Source organism: Macrotis lagotis, chromosome 1 (assembly GCF_037893015.1).
Source record: "Macrotis lagotis isolate mMagLag1 chromosome 1, bilby.v1.9.chrom.fasta, whole genome shotgun sequence".
NCBI lineage: Eukaryota > Metazoa > Chordata > Mammalia > Peramelemorphia > Peramelidae > Macrotis > Macrotis lagotis.
The window spans coordinates 30846944-30868614 of NC_133658.1; the positions used below are offsets into that span (position 1 = coordinate 30846944).

At 34.1% G+C, this 21671-nt stretch overlaps 1 long non-coding RNA gene across 1 annotated transcript; it reads right to left on the reverse strand.

The window, feature by feature from the left end:
* Positions 1–2894: 2894 nt before the first annotated feature.
* On the reverse strand, positions 2895–20436 carry LOC141512987 (uncharacterized). The gene is made up of 4 exons (XR_012475656.1): positions 20305–20436; positions 5412–5474; positions 5055–5117; positions 2895–3602 (listed from the first exon to the last, which is right to left on the reverse strand). It is a non-coding gene; the product is annotated as an uncharacterized LOC141512987 (long non-coding RNA).
* Positions 20437–21671: the final 1235 nt, after the last annotated feature.

Genomic DNA, 21671 nt, shown 5'->3' on the forward strand with positions numbered 1-21671 from the left:
TCTGAAGGATTTACAGTTAGAAAAGTCAGAACAGTAGTAATTCTAAGCATCCTAGTCAGCAGTTTTCAAAAGAAAACTTGGAGATTTAGCTGAGCGGCAGCTTGCTATCGTCAAAAGAACATTGAACTTGGAATTAGGACTTTTGAGTTGGAGTCCTGGATCTGCTGTTTACCTCACAAGTAACCTTCAGGAGGTTCTTTTTTATTTTTCTAGAATCTGTTTCCTCTTCTGTAAATTGAAGAAACTGAGACCAGGAATGTATATAAGCTTACTAGGTGAAAAAGATAGTTGTGTTCAAGGACTGTCATTTAATTCTAATTATAAGCTTTCTGGTGTTGTGGTTTATATAAGAAATAAGATAAATGTAGGAAAACTAAGTACACGAGGACAAATCTCTTAACTTTGTAAATCTGGATTTTATCTCAGTTTGAATCCTATGAAAGTAGTTTGTTTTTATTCTTGAGAAGATGCCAATAGCTCTTCATAAGTGCCAATGTCTATAGCAGATCCCTTCCAGACAGATGTATATTATTTAAAAATCAATAGCAAATGGAACTATTGCATAGACAAATGGCAAAAGTCCCTTGACTCAGTTTCACTTCTGTTTTATTGTTTTTTTTTCCTTAAACAGGAAAATTTTCTATCCTTTAGTCAATAACACTGACTACAATTCTGCTTGCATATTCAAAAGGATGGTACATTAACTGACAATTTCAAAGAAGTATTTATGACCTTTATCTGAAATCAAATGGCACCAGGAAATTATTGCCCTTGACATATGTATAATACATTATTCTCTAAGGTTCAGACCTGGGTCTGGCAGAACAGATTAGTGTTGTGTCAACTATATCTGATTTTCTCCTTTCATATCATCTCCTCTTATTGTGTCAGAATAGTCACAAATGTCTCAGGATAAAATTTAAGCATTACCATCAGTGTATCTCTGTGTCAAAAGTGATGGAGGTACTGGAAGAGAGGGAGCAATCTACTGTCTGGATTTCTACTGCTCTTCTCTGTTAGATTCATATATGTTATTGTTAGGACCATGCCACCTTACTGAAGGCAGATGAAACATAATAGTTCTTTGCTCAACTGGATGAATTGTAGCAGTTGATTTTTTTTTCCTGTGGTATTTACAGACAAACTTGGTTCATGACAAATATTGACCCCTGTTAGAACCTAGACCTTGAATTCCCTTTAATTTTATTTGAGAGTGCATAACACCCAAGTCCTAACATCTATTTGAAAAGATCTAATGATGGATCTGGTTCTTGAATTTCCTTTAATTTTCCTTGAGTGTATATAACATCCAAGCTGGTTGCCCCCACCCCCAAATGCAATTTCATATTGGTCTTAATAAGTAGTTATCTGGACTGGGTGCAGATAATTTTCTATTCATACTAAATCCATAACTCTGAATGTTCCCCATTTGTCAGCTGTCTGTTCAAGAGTATTATTGTTCTATCTCTCTGATGTTAAAAGCATGTCCCCTTAATTTATTCTTTTCTAACACTTTAAAAATTGGTTTTGTTTCGATATTGTGATTCTCAAGGAGACAGTATTCTACATAATTCTCAATTATAGACTCAGATTTATAGCATCTACTCTATTTCTAGTTTTTTATTGCTTAAAATATTTCTATAAATATTTTAATTTTTCTTAGTTTTTCTTCCTCATATCATAAGATGACAGAAAAAATCTGTAGACTATAACTTTTTCTTTTTTTATTTTTTGTATAACTTTTTCTTAAAAACATATAAGGGAACTAGGTTCCAGAGGACTTCAATGTACAAAATCACATGTTTTGAGGTCATGAGAAACTGAACCAAAATCCTCTTTCAGTCAACTTTTTGTCTATCACCATGTTATTACAATCATATTACCTCAATTTGTTGTTCCCCCAAATAAAATGAATTCTTTAATAAAATGTGATAGAATTATTATTTTGCCAATGCTCTTGTATATATATCTGACATTGGGAAACTTAGGTTTCAGCAATATGTTTCCCACCAAAGAATCATCAATCTAGAATTGAGTGATATCTGAGAGATCACATAGTCTAGTCATCTCATTTTCCAGATGAAGAAACTGAGACTCAGGTAGCAGCCAAGAAAAAATAAATTCTTATCATTTTTATAGAATTTATTTATATATAATACAATTATATATAATTTTAATAATATAAATATATTTATATATATATTATATTAATTATTAAAAAAGTAATTATTAAGAACCCACTTTGGGTTTGGTAAAATGCTAAGCAATTTGCAAATACCTTATGAGATTTTTTTCTCTTTTCTTTTTTGGCAAGGCAAAGGGGTTAAGTGACTTGCCTAAGGTCACACAGGTAATTAATAAGTGTCTGAGGCCAAATTTGAACTCAGGTCTTCCTGATTCTAGGGCCAGTGCTCTAACCACTCACTGCACCACCTAGTTGCCCCTGAATAATTAGATTTTTACAACAACCCTGGAAAGTAGGTTTCATTCTTACCTTCATTTTACAGTTGAGGAAACTGAGGTAAATGTTAAGTGAGTTGCTTAGGATAACAAAGCTAGTGAGTATGCAACTGGATTTGAACTCTGGTCTTTCTGACTCTAGGACAGAGGACTCAATAGCCACCTATGTGGATTTTTGCCTCCTGCATTTCTTTGCCCTAAATAGGTCATGTCAGAGGGAGAATTTTAAGATAAGTTCTCTGAGTCTGGGTGAGTTACTATGGATAAAGTAAAGAAAGTGGCACCACATTATGGGGCTATTATAAAGAATGAGCTTCACAAGGTCAAGATCAAACCATTGAAGAAATGAGTCAATATTTCCTTATTCAAAAGTGGAGAGCAATGAAATGGAAAGCTGAATATTAAAATAACAAATTTATTTAAGGTTGAAAAGGGATTTTATAGACATTATACAATTAGATATAATACTGACTTGGGATAGACAAGAACTAAGTTCGCCAAACATTCAGAATTCTTCAATAATCAATCAAGACATCATGCCAAATTAAAAATGAGGGTTGTGATATTAAGAGGAGATAGATCAAGAAATGGTTCTTTTCATGTTGATTTCTTTGGAGTTGTAATCCTAACATGCATTGCTGAGTCAAGAAAAATGCAGAGTTTAATGACTTTGGGTTTTACTTTATATACATTGTGCTCATTGGAATGTGTGGACCAGTTCTCAGCAATTCTTATCCAAAGATAAACCTGCTTGAGGAAGCTCCATCAATATCTATGAATTGATCCGCTATCTTTCTATCTCTCTTTCTATAATATGTGGAGAATAGTCATCCATGTAAGAACTGCTTAGTGACTTGAGGAATGTCTGTTGGGAATTCAAAGTTAGGAATACACCTCGGCCTTCTAGAAACATCCAATCTGTTTTGGAAGACAGTTATAAATATTGGACACAATGTTGTTTATTATCTTAGGTTTTTAAATTCCAAATGAGTGCCATTGAAAATAAGTGTCTTTAGAGTTCAGAGGAGGGAGGCATTCAATAAGAAATATTAATGAATCACCACATAATCAGTTAAACCACAGCAATCATTTCAAAATGTGGAAAATGTCCAAAATATCAGATGTCTTATCATGTGAATTTTCTTCCAACAGAGAGAGAGAGAGAGAGAGAGAGAGAGAGAGAGAGAGAGTTTTTTTTTTTCAGTTGTGGTCCATAAAATACCCAGACAAATGGCTGAAAGAGGATAAATAGCTTATTTGGCAGTGCACAGATAAATAGCTTCTTTTGACTGAACGCTTTCCCCTACCCCATGTTACTGAATCCAGACTGAATTAGTTGTCTCTCTGGATTCAGCTTTAAAATTCAGTCTGTGTGTTTGCCTTGAACCTTCTCTGATGTCTTTCTATCATTTAACTGAGGAGAGATCTGAATGATAAGATTCTGACCAAAGGTATATAGAAGAATTGCTTTCTACTATCTTTGTTTCCCTATCCATGAACTGTATTTTTTAAATTCAAAGATATTATATTACTGATATGTTTATCTTGTTCAATGAGAGAGAAACAAATGTGAGGACCTTTAAATATAACATCCAATTAAATCACTTTATTTTATATCCACTTTTGAAAATAAATTTAGTACCCTATTTTCTCTAATTTCAATCCAAAAAATAAAAACATTTCAGTATTACTATCAGAAAATTCTTCATATTCATTAGCCTTCTTTGACCAAAATAGCATCACAGAGGCTGATTGAATAGAGTTATTCTATTTAAAACAAATTTGGAGAATCTCTGAGCAATAGCTTAGAAAGAACCTTGGTAAGTTAAAGTGTTTAACACTGGAAAAGAGTCCCAAGTTTACTCCATCTAAGAGTTCATTGAATAATCAGTTAGACTATAGCAATCTTTCTAAACTATGAAAATGTCCCAAATATTAGATCTATCTTCCCATTATGTGAATCTCCTGCCAGCTCAAAAAAAGAGAAAAATAGAAGGAAAGAAAGCATTGTCATTGTTTTCAGTTTTTTTAGGTGGTGTTCATAAAACACCCAGACAAATGGCTGAAAAGAGAAAAATGAGATTAAATGGGTTATGAAAAATTCCCAACTTTTTAAAGGGCTATTATGAGAAAAGGATATTAATTTTGTTCTCTTGGATCATAGAGGGCAGAAACAGGAGCAATCATTGAAAGTTGCAAAGGAAAAGATTTATTCTTGAGTACAGAAAAAAAAAAAAACAATCTTCCTAACACAGTTAATGGAAAGTAAAATGCCTTCTTAAATACCTATCAGGATTCTTTCCCTACTCCACCCCTAACTTAGAAGTCCTCAAGATTTGGTTGGGTGACATTTTAGAGGGATGCAATAGAATGCATTCTCATGAAACTACGGTTTTTGTTTGTTGGTCATGAGGTCCTTTGATTCTGTGAAAATTCTTTTCTGACATTCAGAATGAATTTTCTATATTTGTATTACTTCACACGGAGAAAGGCAGACTTCTTGTGTAATAGTATGCAACATATTAATATAAAGAGATTAGCTTTCTAGCAGGGAGATATAATCATTGTGACTTATCAAGATATCTCATACTTACTGTTGTGTGAGAATTGTTAGCTTGTCCAAGGGCCTTTCCTCATCAATTGTGACTTTTCAAGACCTTGCATTAACATGCAATTAACACAGATATCATTAGAAATTATTAAGTGTGTGTTAGTGTATGTGTGTGTGTGTGTGTGTTCATGATGAAGAGATATGCAGAAAATAGGAGAATGAAATGAAATCATTTCTCCCTATATAACAATTCATCTACAGAAAGTCTTCCTTTGCAAACTTCTGCTTTGTTGAGAATTTTTACTAGATTCAGTGTGAAAAAAGTAACATTCTGATTCAGCTGATATGGTTGGACATAGGTGAAGTTCCAAGTTATTTGAGGTGACTAAGCTATACTTACTTTTATTGCCTTTGTCCTTTGAATATATGTGTTAGGGAGTTCATTTGATGTTTCTGCAATACTCTGTGGGCAGAAAGTAGATAATGAACTTGGTCTCTAGGTTTCTGTCTTCTATTTTTTTTCTCTAAAGAGGAGACTGTTGACAGCATTAACTAGCCAGAGAATGGTAGCTAATTAATTTACAAAAAGGAATGTCTTCTTCACTTTAGAAAGGAAAGAAAATATACACAAGATTAATAAAACTTTAGCCCTATGATGGGAACTCAAACTATATCCTTCCTTTTGGTAAACCCTCCTTTTATTTATTTGGACATTATTTTGACATGAATGAACATTGTTTTTAGATGGACTCTGTAGGATGTAAGAAGCCTCCTTTAAAATAGTGTTTGAGGGATGTTTATAATAGTAAATCAAGGAAGACCTGCCATGATTTTTTCATAGAAAGTTGATGAGACTTTACAATTTTCTCAACCACTTATTTTTTAAAGTCTTCTATAGAATTCATCCTTGCACAAATTATCTATTAATGAGACTACTAGATTTTCAGTGCAAATTATTTGACTGCCCTATATACTACCAGAAACTGTTACCAAGACTACAAAGCCTAAATCTTTTAAGTATATGTATATGTATGTGTATATGTATATGTATATGTATATGTATATGTATATGTATATGTATATGTATGTATGTTCACTCATTTAGTCTTGTCCAATTCTTCATTGACTCAGTGGACCACAGCATACCAATGATATCCATGAAATTTTATCGATAAAGATACTTGGGAGAGTTGCCATTTCCTTCTCTAGTGAATTAAGGAAAACAGAGATTAAAATGACTTGCCCAGATGACAGCTAGTAAATATCATAAGATAAATTTGAACTCAGATCTTTCCAACTCAAGGAGCAATGCTCTTTCCACTGAACCAGGTAGCAACCTCAAATCTGCTCAAATTGAGCTATTAAATCCATAACTGTCTCATTTATAGTAAATTAATGGATATAATTTTGAGATACAGAGATTGAGGAAAGAAGAGAGAGAGAGAGAGAGAGAGAGAGAGAGAGAGAGAGAGAGAGAGAGAGAGAGAGAGAGAGAGAGAATGGAAGTGGGATATATATATACATATATATGTATATATATATATATATATATATATATATATATATATATATATAGAGAGAGAGAGAGAGAGAGAGAGAGAGAGAGAGAGAGGGAGAGAGAGAAAAGAAGAATGTGAGAGAGATGTAAAAAACTGCTAAAAATGCTTCACTTTTAGGGAGAGTTAATACAGAGAATGCAAAGGTTCTGTTCCTCATGTTCGTCATATAGAAATGTTGCAGAACCAGGAACCTGAGGCTTTCAATATAGAGTTCAAAAACTTTGTATTTTTTTTGAATGGGGAGAGTTATTAAGAATAAGTAAAATCAGACACCTGCATTTTAAAGTCCCAGATACTACACCTAACCACATGCTGGCAATAGATGATGCACAAGAATTTAGATCTGCTCAATTCATTTCTCATCAGAGAAATTAGCCATACAATCTCTACTTCATTGTAACTCCTATAAGACTTAAAAGAAAGTAGAAGTGTTATTTATATTTGAAGTATTGATTTTGCTTTGTATCGATAGAGTTAAAATATAATCATGAGGAAAGCATCCTCTACAATTTAGATATATAAACACACATTTATACAAACATATATCCATATGTGTACATGTATGTATGGAAACCATAATTTTTAAAGGTGCCCTTTCTTTCTTCTTTCTTTTTTAATTTTTTTTTTTTGCAAGGCAATGGGGTTAAGTGGCTTGCCCAAGGCCACATGGCTAGGTAATTATTAAGTGTCTGAGGTCACATTTGAACTCAGGTCCTCCTGAGTCCAGGGCCAGTGCTCTATCCACTGTGCAACCTAGCCGCTCCCCCATGTATGACTTTAGACAAGAAACTTATCCTCTATGGGATTCCATTTCTTCAACAATAAAACTTGTACTAGATGACTTCAGAAGTATCATCCATTTCTAAACCTATGTTCCCAACGTTCTCATGACTGTGCTATTGGACTGACCACTCACTTTCAAGCCTATAATTGAGTTTAATGATTATCTTAGATCATTTTAATTATACTTCTAAAATATTTAAGTGGCAAATAGAATGGTGTCCTCGGGATTCATATTATTACATTGTGACTGCAATTTAATTCAAATAAAATTTGAAAATAAAGACTTCAGTCTACCTTCAGTGGGCAAGGCAAATCACCCATCATGTTCCTCCCATGTATACACAAAAAATGAAAAGAAAAGAAATATCTCCAGTCATTCTAATTCATATTTGACTGCATATATTGAATTCTTAATTCCTCTACCCCACTTTATTCCAATATACACTCTGTATTTCGTCTGATTTCTTCATTCTTTGCACCCTAGGACATTAATCTTACCATTCTCTGGAAATGAAAGCAATGTTGTTTACTTAAAGTTCTGCAATGATAGAGACAATACAACCATGATTTTGGGGCTGGCAAGTTCAGGGAGGCAGGAAAGATTTCAGGGAAAGCCCTGAGCAATGAAAATGAAGCAGCTACTGAGAGAGCCATATTCTACAAGCCTCTGGGAATAGACTATGTCAAATAATTCTACCAAAAGCATCACTTTCTGATTCCTTTTTCCAACTCTAATGTTGTAGCTTTTCTAATAAATGTGTTTTCTATTATCTGTTGACTCTGTCTTGTCTAGAATTGAGTTCATGCATTTATCTTGTCTAGACTAATACAGGTTTCTTCCTCTCTACTATGCTTCCTTCTTTACATGATAATCACTGAAGTTTTTGATTGGTTATTTAAACTTGTTTTATTCATTGTTCTTCCCCATAGAAATAAAACGAATAATGCAAGACAAACCATGATTGGGGTCTACTCCAGCATAAATAATTTGTAATTGTTTATATCAATTATATATAATATATATACAAGAATATATATCTATATCTATATATAATTAACATCAATTACTAGATAACCTTTGTCTCAATTATCCTACCTATAAAACTTGAGGGTTTTCAATGAGTTCATTTTCACTTAGATCGCCAAAGTGCATCATTGAGTAGCCAGTATGGAGTGCTTCATGAATTTGACTGTCAAAGGTAGAAATTCTTTATATTGTTAGTGAGAAGTAACCTCAAGTTTTCGCTACATTTTCCCCAGCATCTACAACTTACTCATTTCCTTCATGTCATACCTACTCTGTGACGACCTAAAGATACTTGTCTAGAAAAGACACCACACAGAATCAATGAATGTTTAGAGTTGGAATATTCTCAGTGACTTACAAAAAAGAGTAGTTGTTGAACATACTAGAAAAGGGATATTTTAGCAGTCTTTCTAGCCAGTACCTGCTTCTTCCATGCTTACTCCATCCTTTGACCTACTCTCCTGATTACTAGGTCTCTGTCCAAAATGGCCATTCTCCCAACCCAACCTTTCAAAGTCTCTTTATGTATTGTCTTCCCCTATTAGGATTTAAGTTTCCTAAGAGTAGATATTAATATTTTCTTCTATTTGAATCCATAAAAATTAGTATCATTCTTAGTTTGTAGTGGGCCTCTAATGAATACTTATTCTATCTCACTGTCTGTCTTTCTGACAGACAGGTTTATTGTCTGTTTTCCAAGACAGTCTATTCTATATTTGCATTTTTCATTATATTAGAAAATGCATACCCATCCCAATATCACAGGTCTGAATATTGCATCTTTATAACTTCTATCCTCTCCTTGTTCTGATACCTGAGGTCAAACAGCATCAGTTTAATGATGTTTTTCCCCTTTTGATTTACCTTGATATTGGGTTAATGATATTAGGAAAAGACAATACTTGCACGAGGGCAAGATGGAAGATAGCAAAGCAAATGGCTATATGAAAAAAGCTAGATTTTTTCCAAAAGTTCTAATAAAAAGGGATCTCTTATCTGAGGTTCAAGGACAAGGTTCAAGAGCCATGCATTGGCAATAACCCTCTGATCCAAAGAATTGGGAATGATCAAGGCAACAGCCTTCAACGAAGAATTATCCTCCCTGTATTCATATATGATTAAGCAGACAGCGTGCTCCAAATATCCAAATGGCAGCTGGCAGCTGGCAGGTGCCATCTATAGCACTGGAATAGAAATATGTCATATTCTTGATTGAGTACTTGGTCTCAGTTGTCAGCATATGGATAAGAGTCTGAGTTTGATGAGGTCAGATGATAGACTGTGTTGACTAAACTGCATAAGTCCTTAAAGTTCTGACAATTCCCAACATGAAAGGGTGATAGAGAGACATTGTGAAGAAAACAATGAATTTAGAATAATAAAAACCTGAATTCACATTTCCATTCTGCTATTTACTACCAGCATCATGAAACAAGATGAGTTTGTGATATACAAGGATTGGTTTAAGGAGCAGGAGACATTTAGTTTTATAGAAAAGATGATATGGGATGGACACGATAGCTATATTCAAGAATTCGACGTGCTGTCATGCAAAAGAAGGATTAGATGTTGTTATATTTGGTCATAGATAGCAGAAGCGGGGGCAATGGAAATAAGACTTTAAAAAGATTGTTGATTGATGTTAAGGGGGAAAATGCCCTAGTTAAAATGGGATAGCCTCGACAATCTCTGAATTATTGTGCTTACGCATTGGGAGGAAGAATTCTCTATATTACAAGAACTGTTTGAAAAACTGAAAAGGCTTTATATATATCAAAATATCTGTAGCAATTATGTTTTTCATAAAAAAGTATTGCATGGAATATAGGTCTCAATAATTATGTAAAGGCTGACCAAATTGTATCAAGTGAACATAATGGGATTATTATTATACACTTAATAAACAAATGATATGAAAACCTCTCTTCCTCCTTTAATTAAGTGCAATTTTTATTTGTCTAAGAATGAAGAAAATCTTCTGGGTATATTTCTTATAAAAATCAAAGAAACTAAATATATAATTTGTGACCCTCAGAGGATGACTTCAAACAAACCAAAGTAAAAATCTTGATGATATTAATCATTTACCAGGAAATCTTTTTCATTGATCTCTACTCAAACATGTTACTTTTCTCAAGTCTCATCCCATTCTTTAAAGTTTGTTGAACTAGAGTGCATATTTTCATTCTTGACCTGTGGTAGATTCCAGTAACTAGAATTATTAAATCCAGTGGTTTGCTGCATGTTTGCTATTTAAGGATTAGTCTAATAGACATCAAGGTTTCATCTGTTAGTTGGTTGCAGGGGGGTGAATTCTTAAAACAAAGTTTTCTTGATGATAAGCATTCTAGTAATAATTAAGTGGGTAACCATTTCATCAACGCAAAATATAAGCACCATAGAAATTATATTAAATATATAATTTATTTTCTCTACCCAATACACATAATATATGCATGTAGGTGAAGCTGTATGCATATATAAAAATAATATATATTTACATGTGTCTATGCATATGCACATGGACACATATGTGTTCATATCTATTTTTATATATGGGTATACACTTGTTTGTACAGAGATAAAGACAGGCATAAATATCACCCTCTCTCTTTCTCTCTCTCTCTTTTTTTCGTTTTTCAGTTTCTACTTTCTCTGCATGTTCAGGGTATATAAAACAAGAGAGATTGCTGTTAGTCATTCATTCTGGAAGAGGACCAAAGATATCAGGAAGATGACATGCCAGTGAACTGGATTTAGGTAAATTAGAGCTATATGGTGTCATCAACTTCAGTTTCCCCTCCAGTCATCTGAGTCCAGAGGCAAGACAGGTCAAGACAACTGGTGATGGTCCTGAATGCAATAAGAGACCTAGGACTTTTTAAGCTAAGGTCTTTTCCAAATCTCAGTTTGTCTGAGGCAAGACCCATTCAGTAATTAAAGGCCTGATAAGAATTGAGACATAAGATAGTTTATTTTTCCTTCATAAAAGAATAAACCTGGGGCAGCTAGGTGGCATAATGGATTGAGCACTGATCCTAGAGACAAGAGGAACTGAGTTCAAATCCAGCCTCAGACACTTAATAATTGCCTAGCTGTGTGATCTTGGACAAGTCACTTAACCCCATTGCCCGGCAAAAACAAACAAAGAAAAGGAATAAATCTGAGAGGGAAAGCTTCTCAGAGTTTTGGACTAGAACAGAAGTAATTGCTATTTACATACTTTCCAAACCTTCAAACCCTATGAGGTTTTGAGGAAGTTAGGTTTGGTCAGTGAAAACCAGAGTGAATGGTTTAAGACATAGCCAAGTACCTCCTTTAGACTTACAAGGAGCTTTATCAAAGCCGTTTTGTTTCAAATCTATGCTTCAAAAAATATCAGAACTGACCCCACCCACCCACCCCTCAGAACCTAGGGTATCTTGTGAAGTGTCAATCAAAATTTATATTTCTTTGGATGGATCCACCCACCTGCACAAGGTAGAAAAGATCATCAGTTTTCCAATTGTACCTAAACATCCTAATAGTAATACATGGAATAATTAATAAGAAGCAGCAGACTTTTCTTTCCTAGATGTGCTTGACCTTTTTATCTAAATATTATGGGACTAAAGTTTATTTTATATCTTCTAATTCCATAACAACCTCTGATCAGAATTCTCCCTTGCTAACTTGGGACTGCAGGAAGAATTTAAAAGCTTTAATTATTAAACTTAACATATTCCCACTGCCATTTAAATGGCTTCCCCATTTGGCAAAACATCTCCATTTCCAGTGATAAACGTAAGTGCAGAATTAGTGTGTGGTCATTTGTACCTCATTAGATTAGTCAGTAATGTTTGTCCTTTAAACTAAATGCCACATAATTACTACTGCCATTTAATGAAGTCATGTTAGTGAATATGTAAGTCATCCAATTAATATGCATTGTAATAAAAGCCACCAGGGGTCCTGGGAAAGGCATTCCATTCCATTATCTGACACAACACATGGGGTTTAATAGACAGCCACTGTTCTAGGCTACCCCATGACCCTGCCTGGAGTCCATGAATTATTTATTGAAATGGAGTTGAATTACTTTAAATGACTGTTGAGTTCCATCAATGAAATTCAGTATGGTAAAAATGTCTTCAGTGCAATCAGATTTTGTCCCCTAGCTCAAGACAGGTTAGGTTCACAAAAAAATGATTAAAAGCTAAAATAGCCAAAGATCCTGTCAGTTCTGGAAAAATACTGATAATCTGACATTAGCCTTGAATTTAAAGTCAATAATAGTTATTCAGGGTTGGGTCTTGAAAAATCATCTGTCACATATGTGCATCTGATCATTCCCATCATCTAGTGACATAAGGGGTTCAAATATAACAGTTTACCCATTTTATAGCTGAGGAAACTCAGAGGAAGGGCAACTGTCATAGAATTACAGGGAAGAGGAGATGACAGAGAAGAAGAAAAACCTGGAAAAGATGGGGAGGGCAAAGGAAGGATGAGGGATGGAATCAAGAGGCAAAATAAAAAGAAGGGAGAAGAATGAAAAGCAAAGCACAAGGGGAAGGAAGGGGGAAAAGGATATTGTTTTATTCTAGAATTTTGGGAAAGCATAGAGACATGAAATTTTCCAATACTTCCAAAAAAGTCTGATTTAGGACAAAATCTGATTAATTTCCTCCTGGTTTGAACCCTGAATCTCTTGACCTATCTCTATGGAAGAGTAGAATATCCCTAGTCTTCTCTTCTATCATCAGCCAGATGGAAAGTTTTGTTGGTTCAAATAGTCAAAATTGGCTTCTCCTTCCCCATTTTTGGGCTGAATTACCTACCTTTTTTATTCCACTACATCTTGTATACAGTTCTGGAAGTGACATTCCTGCTTTACATCTGAGGTCTGAAGTACATGATTGTTGCATGCCTATCCTAATTTTTCAGTATACCATTCAGGGCTTGCCCAGAAAGGATTCAGATGCCCTTCAGACTCTACACTTATCTGTGATGAAGAACTGAGTAGTGGGTGGCAAGACTACGAGGAGCCACTTGTCATGCAACACAGGGACCTCTTTTTTTTTTGTTGATTTTCAGTGTCTACCTGCATTCTGCCCTAGCCCTGCCACTAGTGTCAGAAGCAATCTCTATGTATTTTCATTTAATGACCTGGACCAAATATTGATATTTTGGGGCTTTCTCCTCCAGAGTTTGGTTTGATTTAATCTATAATTCTGTTTGGAGGAGCTGTGGATGGAAGTTTATTAGCTGCATTACTTCCTTTTACTCTGCAATATTACAGATAGCTCTGTATCTCTAGGGCTCTGAAATCTTAAAGGTTTTTTTTTGTTTATTTTTTATTTGTATATTTGTTATAAAGTTTATTTTTCTTATATACTGCAATTTAGTCACATTTTCTAACTAGATGTCTGTTAAATTTTTAAAGCCAAATATGGGATTTTATATCGATTTAATACCAAATTTGTATTATAATCTTTAATTAAAACTTCTAATCTACTATTATCATGCTACAACCTGAATCTGTTATCTAGTACATTCATTTCTAAGTTGTCATACATTATCTGAAAGTTTGATTTGTTTTTTAAATTTATTTTTATTAAAGATATTATTTGAGTTTTACAATTTTCCCCCCAATCTTACTTCCCTCCCCCCTTCCCCTCTACGGAAAGCAATCTGTCAGTCTTTACTTTGTTTCCATGTTTTAGCTTGATCCAAATTGGGTGTGATGAGAGAGAAGTTATATCCTTAAGGAAGAGACAAGAAGTGTAAGAGGTAACAAGATCAGAAAATAAGATACATGTTTTTTTTCTAAATTAAAGGGAATAGTCCTTGAACTTTGTTCAAACTCCATGGCTCCTCATCTGGATACAGATAGCACTCTCCTTTGCAGACAGCCCAAAATTGTTCCCCATTGTTGCACTGATGGAATGAGAGAGTCCAACAAGGTTGATCATCGCCCTCATGTTGCTTTTAGTGTATACAGTGTTCTTTTGGTTCTGCTCATGTCACTCAGCATCAGTTCATGCAAATCCCTCCAGGCTTCCCTGAAATCCTGTCCCCTCCTGGTTTCTAATAGAACAATAGTGTTCCATGATGATGAAAAAGGGTAAAAACATTACTTGTACAAAAATATTCATAGCAGCCCTGTTTGTGGTGGCAAAGAATTCGAAATCAAGTAAATGTCCTTTAATTAGGGATTGGCTTAGCAAACTGTGAAAGTTTGATTTGTATGCCAACTTTACCTTTATCAAAATCATTGATAAAAATATGTAACATTTCAGACTCCTAGACAACAGGCTAATTAAGCTAAAATGGTTCAGGTCTACTAGAATAAAAAGCTTATTTTTCACTGGGGGAGAAACAAATCTTCACAAGAAAATGCATCTGATAATTATCTGAAATGTATAAAGAATTTGTCTACTTCGGTAAGCTCAAGAACCAGTCTCAGTAGAAAAGTGGTCAGTGTTTCTAGAAGAAGAAATGCAAACTATTTAGAGAAATGCAAACTGAAAGAACTTGAAAGTTTTTGATTTTTACCTGAAATCCATTATAATGGTAGAGAAAATATAAAACTAAAAAAATGATGGAGGGGCTTTAGGAAAATAGGCACTGTAATCCATAACTATGAATTGAGTCACCAGTTTTTGGAAAGAAAGATTGTAACCATGATAAAAGAAAAGAAACAAATTATGAACCAGTTCACTCTATGTTATCATGGATATATCCTAAGGAGATCAAAGACAGAAGGGTTACCATATCAAAAAAATGTTAATATTTTTGTTTAAAAGACAAAAGCAAAGTAGGTTCCAATTAGTTAGGAGATGACTGATTAAAAAAAAGTGCTGTATTCTTTTCTCTACTATATTATGAAATAGACTGTTGTTTTAATTAGAAAATGTTGGAAAGACCAGTTCAAATGGATACAAAATGAAGCAAAGGGTAACTGGGTGGTACAGTAATTAAAGTCTAAAGCCTAGAATCAGCAAGATCTGAGTTCAAATTCAGATTGAGACATTTACTGTGTGACCCCAGGCAAATTCCCTGTTATGCTTCACTTTCTTTACCTATAAAAATGGAGAAGGAAATGGCAAACTACTCCAGTATCTATACCAAGAGAACCCCAAATGAGGTCATAGAGAGTCAGACACAACTAATAGACAAAACAACAGATAATAGCAAGAATGAAATAGTTCTGGAGGAGAATAGAATAGAATCTGAAAAACTGTCTTACTACAAAAACAAATAAGAAAGGAAGTAATAAAGGAATATATCATTATTCAAATCAATTTCATGACCAGTTTTGAATTCAGTGACCTAGAGATGGTATTCCTTCTTCCCATATAGATAAGTAGAAACTGAGGTGTCAATCATATCTTGTATCACTCTGAAACAGTTAAAACTGATTAAAATATATTTGGAAAAATATTTTAGTATATAAATACAAAATACAGTAGAACATAGATCAAACCACTATGTAGTTTTCAAAGTCAATGTACAGTCCACAGGGATTCTTATTATGGTTTATTGACCCTATTTCTATTTGAGCTTATCATAATTGGTCTAGACTCTAATTGCTATCTGGATATAGCATTTTACATGAACAATAGAGTAATTTGTTTTACTTATTTTTATTTTGTTAGAAGTGTTATGTTGGTGTTGAAATCTACTTTTTCAAGGAAATGTGACACATTATTAAGAAGTGATAAAGTTTTTAAAATGTACTGGGACTAGTCATTTAAAACATAATTCATTTTCCATAGTTGTTACCTTTAAGCTGGTGAACCTCGCTAAATCTTTGTCTTAAAGATGGATAGATTGGTGGATAAATTTTAAAAGAATGAATAAATGGCTAAATCAATAACTTTTGTTTTTTGTCCTTATCAAGGATTTTATAAACATGGGACTCTCTCATTATATTTCATCTCCCTATTGCAAAATTGTCATTTCTATTGCTCAGTCATTTTCAGTAATTTACAATTCCTTGTTACCCCATTTGGGGTTTTCTTGGCAAAGATTCTGAATTGGCTTGCTATTTCCTACTCCAACTCATTTTGCAGATGAGGAAACAAACTGGCTTAGATGACTTTCCCAAAATCAAACAGCTAGTAAGTGAATGAGGTTACATTTGAAATTGGGAAGTTGAGTCTTCTGATTCTAGGCCAGCACACTATATACTGTGCCACCTTGTTGCTTTTTTATTACAAATTAACGACTCATACATATACATATATATGTATATATTTATTTATATAAAGATTATCTATAATATATATTTATATATGTCTTTTTGTCTCAGAACATTTTCTGGGCCATTAAGAGATTGAATAAACATCCTATCATCACAAAGTTAATATATATTACAGGTTAGGCTTATACCAAGTGTTCCTTTCCATATGGCTATCCTCAATCAAAAAATAGTGTTCCTTTTTGACATTTTGCTATATATGTTTTTAAATTGTATTTAATAAAATATCTTGGGTGGTTCATGGATGTCTAAAGAAAAACTCAGAGGGATTTGGAATACAAAAGTTTCATATCAGGAAAGGTGTCAGTCTCTGACAGTTAGGTGTCAGTTTTATCTGATAGTTAAGTTGCCAGGGGAAAAAGATCAAAGGAACATTTACTTTGGGTCTGGACCAACCTTGATAACAGGGAGAATTGGAATTGTGGGGACACTTGTCGATCATTCACATGATTCCAAATTTAATCTATATTTTCTCTATACCATAATTCAAAATTTTGTATGAAACTCTGGTAATTTACATGGTTTATCAAAGTCCTTGGCCATGGCTCATTTTTCTAAAACAATTGGCATGCCTGGGAGGCATGGCACCACTGAATGAAGTGCAGCATAAGGCAGGAGTAGACAGAGAAAATGAAGCAAGCAAAGCTTATTTCAGTTGGGAGTATCATGTAGCAGAGGAGCAAATTACTTACATATCTGAAGAACTCTAATTTTCATAGGCAAGGAAATTATCACCAATGTGGATCACAAATCCTTCATACTTTTACATTTTGCATAATTCTTAATTATAATATTCTAGAAAATGAGAAATATATATATACATATATGTATATATATATATATATATATATATATATATATATATATATATAGCAGGCACACATATTTAAGCATAAACTGTCCAACAATATAATGCATACATATACTTTTAAATAAATAAAATATATAAATATAAATGTGCACCCATCCATGCATATGCTTAGTTAAAAAATAGGAAGTTACACTACTATCCATTTTTAATGCTGAAGAATTCCTGTCTGTTTGTAGTGGAGGGTTCAACTTAGGCATACATTCCTTGACTATTCCTTTCAGATTCTTTCAAACTTTCCCCTGCCCCACACATATACAATTATCACATAAATTATGTTTTTTTATTTCTTTGACTTGATGAGAAGACATCCTTGATAGTCCCTCCAGTGCTGAAATGTTTGAATCTCAGAAAATTGGGTCCTGTACTCAACATTGTCATTATATGAGAAAAAAAGGCATGCTATTTATTTTTATGGAAACTTCCTTCTTTTTTTCAGAATATGATCAGCATAAGGAAAGTTGTTACCATAGACATAATGGAGCACATTAAAAATTAACACTATGCTACGTATTTATCTAATAAGTTTGTTTTACATTTTGTATAGTGGACTAGCAGGAACCACTCCTTTTTCATAACTTTAAAGTATCTTAACTTCAAAGTACAATCTTGAATTTTAACATAAATTACTATAGTGTTAAAAATCATTATTTTTGCATGTTTTACCAAACTGGAAAAACCAACTCAGATAATGGAAGCTTTTTTATTATGCCCCCCCCAATACTCTTACAATACCTCAAAAATTACTTACATCATTATATTTATAATATGCACATCCTTATTTTTTAAGGTTATCTTTTTAGAATTTTTTTGGTTTATTTATTTATTCATTCATTTATTTTGGTTTTTGCAAGGCAATGGGGTTAAGTGGCTTACCCAAAGCCACACAGCTAGGTAATTATTAAGTGCCCGAGGATGGATTTATACTCAGGTCCTCCTGACTCCAGGGCCAGTGCTCTATCCACTGCGCCAGCTACCTGTCCCTATGCACATTATGATTGTCAATGCTTATATCCTTCATCAAAATATGTACTTCTTGTAATGAGGGGCTGTTTCATTTTCTGCAGTGTCATAATTTTGTAGTGCATTTGAAATAAAGCAGGTGATAAGTAATTGCTGAGTTATTGATTTATTGAAGCTCATATCCTTGCAAACATGTGTATGTAATCATAGAGATCTACACAACAGGATGATGAATTTCATTTTGGAAGAAATTCATGTTACAACTCCTTCATATTTTACATGCAGTCTGAGGAGAGCAATTGACTTGCCAAAGATCACACATATAGTATGTGATAGTCACAGATTCTGACTCATAGTCCAATTCCTGCAACTCAGAAATGGATGCTCTTTCAACTGTACCATATTGAAGAAAAAGGTATTGTGGTAGCTGAGTTCTGAAATCTGTTTCACCTTTTCCATTGACCTTTAGAAATCACTGTAGATTAAGAGATATGGTAGTGAAATATCAGGAACTTTTAAGCACTTTTGCATTTTTCCACTTTAAAAATGAATCTTTCTCCAGTTGTATTTGGAGGATAAAAATTCAGTAATTTTACTTCTGAACTCATCCAATGGATATTTCTCATGCAGAGTACCTTAGTACAACTCCATGCTTTAAAATGTGCAACTTTTGAATGGTTGACTTATGAATGGTGTATCTCATTAAAAACATTGCAAAGTAAACATGTGCATGTTTGTGTATATACATAGACATGGTTCTTGTCATTCATTATTAAAGAAGGTGAAAATGACATCACTATCTTAGAGACAAACTATGTTGTGTCCAACTGTGACTGATCAGACTAATACAAGCTCCAAATACTCTGCCACACAAATAATACATGTGAACACCTAGGGTTCATACTCTAAACTTAGCCATCTAATGTTTCTTTTGAGTTGCTTCAATTTTGCTTTGCCCACAGAACACAACACCCTCTCTGAAGAGGGCATGCCATGCTAGTGGTCCTGGGTCAGTGTCTCCCCTTTGTTTGATTAAGGAATTTTGGTTTCAATTTGTTCCTACAAAATGACACATTTATACCAACTTAAAAGATTATATTTAACAAAGTTATTATAAAACAGGTAGAAATAATCCAGTTTTACAGCAAAAAGAACCCCAAAAGTCTCAATAGAATAAAAAGGAGAGCAAAACCTACATAAACATGGATATTAAGAGAAAACATCACCAAATTGGGGGAACTTCAGCATCGTAATCAACAGCAGCTGGAGAGTCGCAGGGTACAGCCTTCAGAGTCATGATTGGGAAGTCCCCAGGCAGAACGTCCTCTCCATGGGTGAAACTCCAATTAAACTGGAGTCTAACTAGATCTTATATAGCTTGAGAACAAAGAAGACTTTTCACCAATTTTTTTTGTGTGGAATAAAACAAATTTTCCAGGTTGTCCGAGGAGAGAATTACCCCTCCTCCATACTCCAAGAATCATGGTGTTTGCATTCAGGAATGGCTAATTGCTGAAGAGATAGTCAATGTTAATCAAGAGTCTGACCAGGACCAGTCAAGGACATACAGCGATTCTTTTAAATGCTCAAGCTGTTTTAAATATGTGCATGAGATCAGTCCTGCTCATTTCCCCTCCCTGTACATCAGGGTGAATTGGGGGGTCAGTGATTCTCTGTATACTAGAGTTAAATTGAGGGTCAGTAATTATCTGTAGTTAAACTATAAGGCCTTATCATGGAAAAACCTTATATTCCATGTATTAACCATACACCCTTTTGAACAACTGATTCCAAAGATGTTGCTTCCTCTAACACTCCCCACCTCCCCCACCTGCCATAAGGAATTACCTTTTGTGAATTCTCCATAAAGTAGTCTTCTAGGCAGGCATACTTTTGGCATTCGAAGGACATAGCCAGCCTACCAGAATGGCACTTTTTATGGTACCTTGTTTCTTATACTTGTTTCAAATAAGCTTGAATCCTAGCAGTTTAACTGAAGAAAGAACCTCAGTGTTTCGTATGTTCTCCCAGGTGAACTTTTGAATCTTCCTAAGACAATTTAAATGGAAATGCTTGAGTTTCCTGGCATAGTGTTGGTAGACTGTCCAGGTCTCACAGTCTACAACAATGAAATCAGCACAACTGGTCAGTTTGATGGTTAGTCTAATATCTCTTCTGGCCTGCACTAAGCTAGCTCTGGAAATGCATGTGTCACTCCATGATCAATGTGTATCTTCCTAGAAACGACACTGTCAAGGTTTATCCACAGTACTCTAAACTTCTCCATTTGCTGCAATCAATGATTCCACATATGGGTGGTGTGTTGCTGGCTGATAGAGAACCTATGTTTCCTTGGTGTTAGGCCAGACTTAGCAGCAGACTTTGTTGCATCTGAGCTTCAGAGGCTGCACCAAGTACAGTCATGAGCAAAAAGCATATCATCCACCAATACTCCCTATGCTTTGGACTTGGACTGTAGTCTTTACAGATTGAAGAATTTGCAATCAGTACAGTAGCTGATCTTGAAGCCATATTCATCCTCAGTAAAGGCACTTGAGAACATGGCTGAAAATATCATGCTAAAAAGCCTGGGAAGCAAGAACATTCTTCTTTCACTTCATTGGTGACCAGATAATCTAGATTAGTGCTTTCGATTCTACTATCCAGAATCCTGGCAGGAAGCACATCATGAGACTTATGTCCAATACAAATGAACTTCACTGAGAAACCAAATTTTGATATAATTTTCCATAAACTCTCACAACTGTTATGAATCAAAGGTCTTGGGCAGATCTACAAACTTTGTATACAGACCTCTGTTCTGTTCCTCGCATTTTCCAGCAATACATACCATATCAACTGTTCCTTGACCCTTTCTGAGAGAGAGAGACAGAGAGAGAGAGAGAGAGAGAGAGAGAGAGAGAGAGAGAGAGAGAGAGAGAGAAATACAGAAAGATATATGTGTATATATATTTCTACACGCATAGATTTCTATGAATTTATACACAAACACAAATATAGAGTCAACGACAGAAATAGGAAGACAGATGAAAGAGCAAAAGCCATAATCTAGAGTCATATGAATACATGGAAATTTGATATGTGGTTTATATAAGCGATTAACTTAACATTTAATAATCTTCATACCTATATGTTTTTAAAATGGAGCAAGATATATGGTAGATATATTACTAACTAAATAAATATCCATTTTC